At 43.3% G+C, this 9,644-nt stretch overlaps 1 pseudogene; it reads right to left on the reverse strand.

Moving 5' to 3' along the window:
* Positions 1–830: 830 nt before the first annotated feature.
* Positions 831–8,322, reverse strand: LOC114236972 (nuclear distribution protein nudE-like 1; annotated as a pseudogene).
* Positions 8,323–9,644: the final 1,322 nt, after the last annotated feature.

A 9,644-nucleotide genomic window follows, 5' to 3' on the forward strand; every position in this document is an offset into this window, starting at 1 on the left:
GGGCTAGTCACTTTGAGTGTCAAAATTCTCTCTTGAAAAATGAGTAGAAGCACATTGGATGCCTCATTAGTTACTATGAGACTAATGAATTGGGATAGTTAGAGAAGGCCTGCATGACAGAAAAGTTTCATCTTGTTTGCCAACTTCACTCAGCTGCTGGTGGATAACTTCACTGAGGACTCCGAAGGTCTAGTCAGGGATCAGAAGGAAAAAATTCAATGACTGATTAGTGACAATGGCCTCATCATGAGAGTGGTAAATGTGGTTTTGTCCTACTTATTTGCTCTGTTGATTTAAAACAATATTACATTTCCAGCTGGAGATTAAGGAGGTGCGATAAATCAGCCCAAGATTACACAGCTAGTAGGTGGCAGACCCAGGGATGCTTGACTGCAAGATCTGTATCTCTTCCAGTGATTCCCACAGAATCTGTGGCAGCGGGTCCAGGACCTCTTAGGGTATCATAAGATTCAACCCCAAACATCCTCTTGAGATGTGGAACCCACAGAACCTTGCAGACAATGTGGATGAATCACATTAGGTCAAGGCAGGTGGCAATCAAGGTGAGATTTCTGCACCCCACTTCTAAACCCCCACTAACTCCTTCCAAAGAAGTTTCAAAACTATTAGTTCATCTGAATTAGGTTGTTCAAAAAGGATAATTATTGCAGCCACCTCAATCAAGCTTCATTGTTTACTATTTTGTGTGGGCCATGCCAGAAGGAATGGACTGTTGTCTGAGATTTGATCTCATGAATTTTTTTATGCTCTCCAGCTTGATAAGTTTCCCCTCTGATTCCCTAGCTGCTAAAAGCCACCAACTTCAACTATCACTCCTTAACTATATCATCCCGGATACCAGCAACTTCTTTGGCTTTAATATCTGCATCTGCTTGAATGTTTTCAGAGTACACTGGGAAAAAAAGGAAATAAGAGGAAGAGGGTGGAGGAGAAAATAATGATATTAATGGCTGCTATTCATTATTCCCAGTCACTGAAATGATCAGTTTTCTCATTTGCAAAATGATTGAGACAATAGTATGTACCCCTCATAGGGCTGTTGTAGGGCTAAATGAGGTAGTACATATAAAGCACAAGCACCCCTGACTGATATAGGGTAAGATCCCTAAAGTATTAGATAGCATAACTTTATAGGTACTTTATTAATATTTTATACAAGATTATCAGAATTACACTGTTATTACGTTCTTTTTCTTAGAGCTTTATTAAGGTAAATTTATTGTATAAAACTGCATTAACCTAAACTTTACAATTTGATGAGTTATAATATATGTTTCTTTATATACCATGAAAACATCCTAAAGAAGATAATATTTTCTCATACCCCATTGTAATACATGCCTCGTATCACTGTGGCCCAGCACAAACAGTATCGTTTTATTTTTTTTTTAACTTTTTATCTTATATTGGAGTATAGTTGATTAACAATGTTGTGATAGATTCAGGTGTACAGCAAAGTGATTCAGTTATACATATACATGTATCTATTGTTTTTCCAAGTCTTTTCCCATTTAGGTTGTTACATAATATTGAGCAGAGTTCCCTGTGCTATATACTAGGTCCTTGTTGGTTATCCATTTTAAATATAGCAGTGTGTACATGTCAATCCCAAACTTCCTAACTGTCCCTTCCCCCCACCCTTCCCCCAGTAACCATAAGTTCGTTCTCTAAGTCTGTGAGTCGGTTTCTGTTCTGTAAGTAAGTTCATTTGTATCATTTTTTTTGATTCCACATATAAGCAATATCATATGATATTTGTCTTTGTCTGACTTACTTCATTGGGTATGATAATCTCTAGGTCCATCCATGTTGCTGTAAATGGCATTATTTCATTCTTTTTAATGGCTGAGTAATATTCTATTGCATATATGTGCCACATCTTCTTTATCCATTCATCTGTCAGTGGACATTTAGGTTGCTTCCATGTCTTAGCTATTGTGAACAGTGCTGCAATGAACATTAGGATGCAGGTATCCTTTCAGACCATGTTTTTCTCCAGATATATGCCCAGGAGTGGGATTGCAGGATCATATGGTAGCTCTATTTTTAGTGTTTTAAGGAACCTCCATACTGTTCTCCATAGTGGCTGTATCAATTTACATTCCCACCAACAGTGTAGGAAGGTTCCCTTTTCTACACACCCTCTCCAGCATTTATTGTTTGTGGATTTTTGATGATAGCCATTTTAACTGGTGTAAGGTGATATCTCATTGTAGTTTTGATTTGTATTTCTCTAATAATTTGTGATGTTGAACATCTTTTCATGGGCCTCTTGACCATCTGTATGTCTTGTTTGGAGAAACGTCTATTTAGGTCTTCTGCCCATTTTTTGATTGGTTTTTTTGTTTTGATGATATTAAGCTGCATGAGCTGTTTGTAAGTTTTGGTGACTAATCCCTTGTCAATCACGTCATTTGCAAATATTTTCTCTCAATCTGTGGGTTGTTTTTTCATTTTGTTTATGGTTTCCATTGCTGTGCAAAAGCTTTTGAGTTTAATTAGGTCCCATTTGTTTATTTTTGGTTTTATTTCCATTACTCTGGGAGACGAATCAAAAAAGATATTGCTGTGATTTATGTCAGAGAGTGTTCTGCCTATGTTTTTCTCTAAGAGTTTTCTAGTGTCTGGTCTCACGTTTAGGTCTTTAATCCATTTTGAGCTTATTTTTGTGTATGGTGTTAAAGAATATTCTAATTTCATTCTTTTACATGTAGCTGTCTAGTTTTCCCAGCACCGTTTGTTGAAGAGGCTGTCTTTCCACCATTGTATAGTCTTGCCTCACACTGTCATTATGTTCGGTTTTTTTAAGTTTTTTTTTTTTTTTGGAGTATAATTGCTTTACAATGTTGTGTTACTTTCTGCTGTACAATAAAGTGAATCAGCTATATGTATACATATATCCCCCCACCTTGGACCTCCCACCCCCCCGTCCCACTCATCTAGGTCATCACAGAGCACCAAGCTGAGCTCCCTGAGCTATACAGCATGTTCCCACTAGCTATCTATTTTACACATGGTAGTGTATTTATGTCAAACCTAATCTCCCAATTCATCCCACCCTCCCCTTCCCCCTCTGTGTCCACACGCCCGTTCTCTACGTCTGTGTCTCTATTCCTGCCTTGCAAATAGGTTCATCTGTACCATTTTTCTAGATTCCACATATATGCGTTAATATACAATATTTGTTTTTCTCTTTCTGACTTACTTCACTCTGTATGACAGACTCTAGGTCCATCCACATCTCTACAAATGACCCAATTTCATTCCTTTTTATGGCTGAGTAATATTCCATTGTATATATGTACCACATCTTCTTTATCCATTCGTCTGTTGATGGGCATTTAGGTTGTTTCCATGTCCTGGCTATTGTAAATAGTGCTGCAATGAACATTGGGGTACGTGTGACTTTTTGAATTATGGTTTTCTCAGGGTATATGCCCAGTGGTGGGATTGCTGGGTCATATGGTAATTCTATTTTTAGTTTTTTAAGGAACCTCCGGTCAGAATGGCCATCATCAAAAGAATCTACAAACAATAAATGCTGTTATTATGTTCTGATGTGGCTGTTTGGCGCCCTCATTTCTAGGCTGTGCTTGGTAACCCTACAATGGGGCTGAAGGAATTGACCACAGCACAATCCTTGGATATGGAGGATGGGGCAAAAATATGTAGAGGGACTGTTTTGTCCATTTCACAGGTAAGGAAGCTGAGGCACTGACTGGTAAGCTAAGGGAACAATGAGACAACGGAGTGTGCTGCCCTGTACTACATGAGGAGCCATTCTTGCTGTGACCATGGTGGCAGAAGACTTGTGTCATCACTGGCCCTGATTCTGAGAGAGACTGGACCCAGCTGATGTTTCCCCTCACTGCATCCCTCCATGGCTGAGAATGGGCTGGAAGGACCAGGAAGCTCTGAACACTCACCCTCTCCTCTGCTGCCCTAAATGTAACTCCACTTGTTGGAGACCCTCCGGCTGCTTCCTGGCCACATTCTTCCTCCTGCTTCTAAACCCTTCTTTTGAGCCAGATTATCTGACAAGTTACAGGACTTGGGAACCACTGCTTCTAGGACTGAGTGGGAGGGCCTGAAGGGTGTGAGGAAAGACTCCTGAGAGGGGAGGGCTTGGTTAGCCCCCGAGGCCCCGAGAAATGGACAGCGCCTGATGACAGTGCCTCCAAACTGCAAGCAAGTCCTCAAGGCAAGCAGGGCCCTCAAGATGTCATCTCATCTTCTGAGGTGTTGGGTGCAGTGGTTTAACTACGGAGGGGACAGAAATCAGTGGCCGTGGAAGTGAGATTTGATGATCCCGATGTTAGGGATGACAGCAGAGAGTAAGCGTGAGGGGAGCTCCAGAGTCACCTCCGAATGAGGTTAGGATACTTCCTCCCTAGGACTGTCTATTAATGTCATTAATAGTAAACCACTTAAAATGAAAGCGTCTATGGGAGTATTTTCAGAAAAGGAAGAAAAGGTAGCATAGGAGCTTGTATTCCCCTTCAGACACACACACACACACACACACTTGCAGCTCCTTCCAGACATGTTTACCCAGGCTTTGGATTTAGTAGACCAACCGCTGTAACTAAGAAAATGACCTTGATTCAGAGGGCTGAGGAGGAAGGAAGAAAAGCTACTCAGGATGAAGGATGTCACCTATCATTTCTTTCCTCTCTTGTCTCCTCAAACGTCACCATGTTCCTGTTTTGCTTTGGTACCAAACCAAGTTGTGACAACAGCTGCTCTGACATCCTAGATGCCAGCCCCTGGTGACATGGCTGACCAGGGACACGGCCAGGACTGAGACAAGGGGCTGGAGGAGTCCTTTCCCTTGGGATTGCAGTTAGTTAGCTGGAGGATTTGCTGGGTTGAATCTCAGAGCAGCCTGAGCGGCAGGGTGCGTGTGGGTCCATCCAAGGAGAACAGATCATCAATGGAGCAAGAGAATCAGTCTGCGCCTAAATGGGACCCTTAGAGCCTGAGAGAAAAATGCCTTCTTCTTCTCTGACGAGGACTGCCAGATAGATATGGCTGGGGCTGTGCTGGGGCTCATAACAGGGACAGGGGGCATAGGCAGGAACATCCGAGCTCTGGTCCGCACCTGGGGAAGTCAAGGCTCCCCAGGTTTGTTTCAGGTAGGTCTGCTGCTTTCAGGAAATTCAAGCCAGACAGGCGTTTATCCAGTCCACACACTGTTCTGACGTTCCTCAATGCCCCGTATCAGTAATAATAGCCAAGGAGAAGGAGATAAACTTTTAAAGAAGATAGAGCAGGAGAGGAAATAGAAGTAGAAGGAAAACCAAGAAAGCTGTCCATCATGCCACAGGGTAGAAGAGAGCAGAGGTCCTCCCTGGAGGGAAGGGGCGGATGTTGACTTTTACTGGAAAGCCATTGTGTGCCTGATATTTTCTGTTAGTTATCTACTGATATCTGAGGGGCCCGAGGGCTCAACGGGGTGGAATTGCAAAGGAAGGGAAAGCCTCTGTGTAGACCCAGAAAGAGGAAAGCTCTAAGACACAAGCAGGAGCCAGTGAGTCATCATGATTAGCTGAAATTAATGAAGATGGGACTAGACATGTAATTAAGACCTTTGCTATCCAAGCAGAAAAGGAAATAAACTTCCATGACATCATCCTCAACACCCCTACGCTAGGCTGCCTGCAGATAGGCTGTCATTTCGCTCCATCACGTATCCAGGCTGCTCCAATCCCCAGGGAGCACCTGGACCAAGATGTGGGCTCTCTGGGAGCCCTCACGGAAGGTTCTCTTTCTAATCCTCAGCCCAGCCATTAGGCTCTGACAGCCATGAACACAAAGCAAGTTTGAGAAGTGTTTATCCTAGGATCAGGGAGCCACTTTCCCCTTGTACCTCTCACTTCTCCTTTGCCATATCAGAGAGAGTGTGCTTTTATAGCCTGGAGGGTATTTATGACACCTCTGTGAGTTGATTAGGCTCAGCTGGTTCTATTTTACCTTTCAAAAGTTACTTGGAGCCCTTTGTGTGATTTTTTTTTTTTTTTTTTTTTTTTAATCCTTCAACCAGGAGACAAAGCGAACTGGAGAAAAAATGTGATCCTGGAAAAAAATCAAAGGATGTTCTCCAATTTGTGAAATGCCTTTCCTTTTGTGATTCAGTGAGCCCTGGGGGATGTCTCTTTATGGCATCTCACTTCCAAAGAATGAGGAAGGGGCTACAGGAGGAAACAGGGATGAAGGACTTGACTGGTACCCAAGCCCATAAAAAGGCTGAAGGAAAGAATAGCTTCCACCAGAAACATAGACATCTTGCCTCCCTGACCCTGCACTGGAGAGCTTGGAAAGTTCTGTTCAATGTGTCCGCATCAAAACCTGGCTCTCCAGGTCCCTGATTTATTTAGGGGGATTGGCAGGATTAGTGGCCTGATCTGGGAAAGCTCACCTCTTTAAAGGTGCTACAGACACAGTGGAAGACATTTCAAGGATTATTGAGTCAAGGAATAATGATAATAATAATAATAATAGTGTAGTGGCAATTGAAGTAATAACTGTAAGCAATCATTATTTGTTCTGCACCTGGCAATCTGATAAGCCATCATCTTATGTAACCCTCACAACGATATTACGACATAGGTTAGCATTACGTTTACTGTCTTGGCAGGAAAACTGAAAATCTGAGAAATCAGGTAGCTTGTTTAAGATCATCTTTTTTGTAATTAGCAAAGCCAGAACTGGAAACCAAGCCAGGTAAGTTCTGAACAAGAGGCCTCAAGCACCATAGTGTACTGCTGCTGGGTAATTAATACCACCAATAAGTGAGATACGCAAAGCTTGTTGTAAACTGTAAAGCTCTCACCAGGGCAGAAGGTTGGTGCTGATACTGTGATGTACGTTGATGCCTGCTTGCCAGCTGCATGCTGGGCGCCTCTGGCTGTGCCTACGGCTAAACATTCTAGGAAAACCTGCTGCGTCCTTTTGGCCTCTGGAACTGTTCCAGGTCCTGCCTCTCACCCTTCACTTTGAACTCACTTTCTCCTCAGCCCCCATCCTGCTGCATCTGAGGCCAGACTCTCTCTTTATCTAGCCTCCTTCTGATGGGTGACCCTGCTTGGCTGGCCTTGAATGGCTTCTGTTTGGCTCCCCCTGAAGGCAGTGTTCTCAGGATGGACACCTCTGCCCCAGGCCTCAGCCCATCTCCTGCCCGAGGCTTCTAGCCTCACCAGTCTCTCCTCCTACCATAACTCCCAAGTGCAGTCTCCATGTACCTGATTGCATCATGGTCTCCCTGTCTGCACCTATGCGTGTGGTCCCTTCTCCACATGAAACACTCTCTCTGGAATAGTCTACCTTCTCTTGACTTAATTTCAATTTCTTTTTAGTCTCAGCGTCTGAACCTGTGAGCTGAGTTGCTGGCGCTGCACGGGATCCCACAGTGCCCTGCGTTCACCCATACTGTCCACTTGTCAGATTCCATCATGTCACAGCCTGACAATAAAGGAGCGATTGGAGCCCTCCTTGCAGGCAGGGTCCAGGTCTTAGTGACCCAAGTCTTAGCATAGGCCTGACACACAGAGGGTACTCACTTGATGATTGTTTAATGAATGAACAAATGGTAAAAAACATGAATTCCGCACTCTGCATCAAGCCCAAGACCCTCGATTCCCTACTTAACTGTGCTGTCAATCAGCCGAGAACCACATACCCTCCCTTATCTGGAGTCCTCACCAGAGGATAAGGGGAGGCTCCAAGACAGGGCAGCCTCCAGCTAGCAGGCAACCTGCTGCAGTCCGTAAAACAAAAAAGTCCAAATGTATGGTCTACAACGAGAGGCTTTTTCTTTAACTTTTAATTTTGAAACAATTATAAAGCTACAGGAAGTTGCAAAGAATGTATAGGAAAGTCCTCCTTGTTCAAAGTCTTCCAGTGAAACTCCTGTTGCCCTTCTTGCTCTCTCCAGGTCATCACTGGCCTGCTCCAGCTCTCTCACATACTTACGTAACTGCTCCTTAATGGCCCGAGTCTGACTTAAATCTTCTTCTAATACTGAGACCTGCTTGTAGCTCTGTGCATACTGATGCTCCAGTTTCTCCTTTAGTGCTTCCACTTCGTACTTCAGTCTTTGCTTATCAGCTTGCAAGTCTCTATTTCTTTGTTCAGCCTGTACTGTGCTTCCAACTCTGCTTCTAATTCTCTGCTTCCTTCCTGGAATTCAGCTAGCTCATCCCGAGCTTCCGGGAAGCTTTGTTTACACTTCAAGGAAAGTTCCTTCCAGTAAGCAGTTTCCTCCTTTAAACTTGAAAACTCTGGTATATCTTCACCATCCATGATCAAGGAAGCCTCCAATGTGTCAAAAGCGCATGTCCCGCCCTGCTCCACCGACGTCTTGCTCCGCTGGCCTGGCCAGGCCCGCCCAGCTGCTCAGCTCCGCCCCCCTCCGCAGCCTTGAGCTCCGCTCCGCGCACCTCCGCGCCCCGCTCCTCCCCGACCCTCAGGGGCTGCGTGGGTGTCCGAGGCCGTTCTGTGACGCACGGAGGCGGGGTTCTGTCACTATTTTTTATTTCAACCATTGTAATAAGTGTGTAGTGATATCGAATTATGGTTTTAATTTGCATTTCCCTAATGCCTGATGATTTTGAACATAATGTCATGTACCTATTTGCCATCTGTATATCCTCTTCAGTGAAGTGTCCATCCATGTCTTCTGCCCATTTTCTAACTGGGTTTTTTTTTAACTGTTGAATTTCGAGATTTCTTTATATATTCTAGGAACTAGTCTTTTGTCAGATACATTGTTGACAAATATTTTCTCCCAGTCTTTAACTTGTCTTTTCATCCATCGTCATGGGATCTTTCATTGAACAAATTTTTAAATTTTTGATGATGTACAGTTTATCAATTTTTCCTTTTATGGGTCATGCTTTTAGTGCCACGTCTAAAAACTCTTCACCTGGCCCTAGGTCCAGAAGATTTTCTACTAAGTTTTTTTCCTAAAAATGTAATAGTTTTATCTTCTATATTTAAGTCCACAATTCACTTTGGGTTAATTTACATAAAAGGTATGAGGTTTAGGCTGAGATTCATTTTTTTGCTGATGGATGTACAATGACACCAGCACTAGTTATGGAAAAGGCTATTTTTCTACTACTGAACTGCTTTGGCATCTTTGTTAAAAATCAGTTGGGCTTATTCGTGTGGTTATTTCTGCGCTCTCTATTCTGTCCCACTGATCTCTGTGTCTGTTCCTCCACCAGTATCACACGCTCTTGGTTACTGAGCTATTCTTCCATTAAAGTTTTTTTTTTTTTTCAAGAATGTTGTTGTTCTTATGGGGCCTGTACCTTTCCATATAAATTTTAGAATAAAATTCTCTATGCCTACAAAAATACTGTTGGGATTCTGTTGGGAATTACAGTAAACTTAAACCTCAGTGTGGAGTAGGGCTTTTATTTTGCTGCATTTCCCTCCAGGTTCTATTATCCATCCTTCAGAGGTTAGTTGCTGGGGCACAGTGTGAGCAGGAGTAAAACCTGTTCTCCCCCTTGAGGATATTCTGCTACTACTTCGTTCTGAGCTGGGAGTGGGCTGGCCACGGTAGCCCTGGATCCCACAGGCAGCGCCAACACCTGCCTGTAACCTGCTCACAGAAT

The sequence above is a fragment of the Balaenoptera acutorostrata genome, chromosome 16 (assembly GCF_949987535.1).
Source record: "Balaenoptera acutorostrata chromosome 16, mBalAcu1.1, whole genome shotgun sequence".
Taxonomy (NCBI): domain Eukaryota; kingdom Metazoa; phylum Chordata; class Mammalia; order Artiodactyla; family Balaenopteridae; genus Balaenoptera; species Balaenoptera acutorostrata.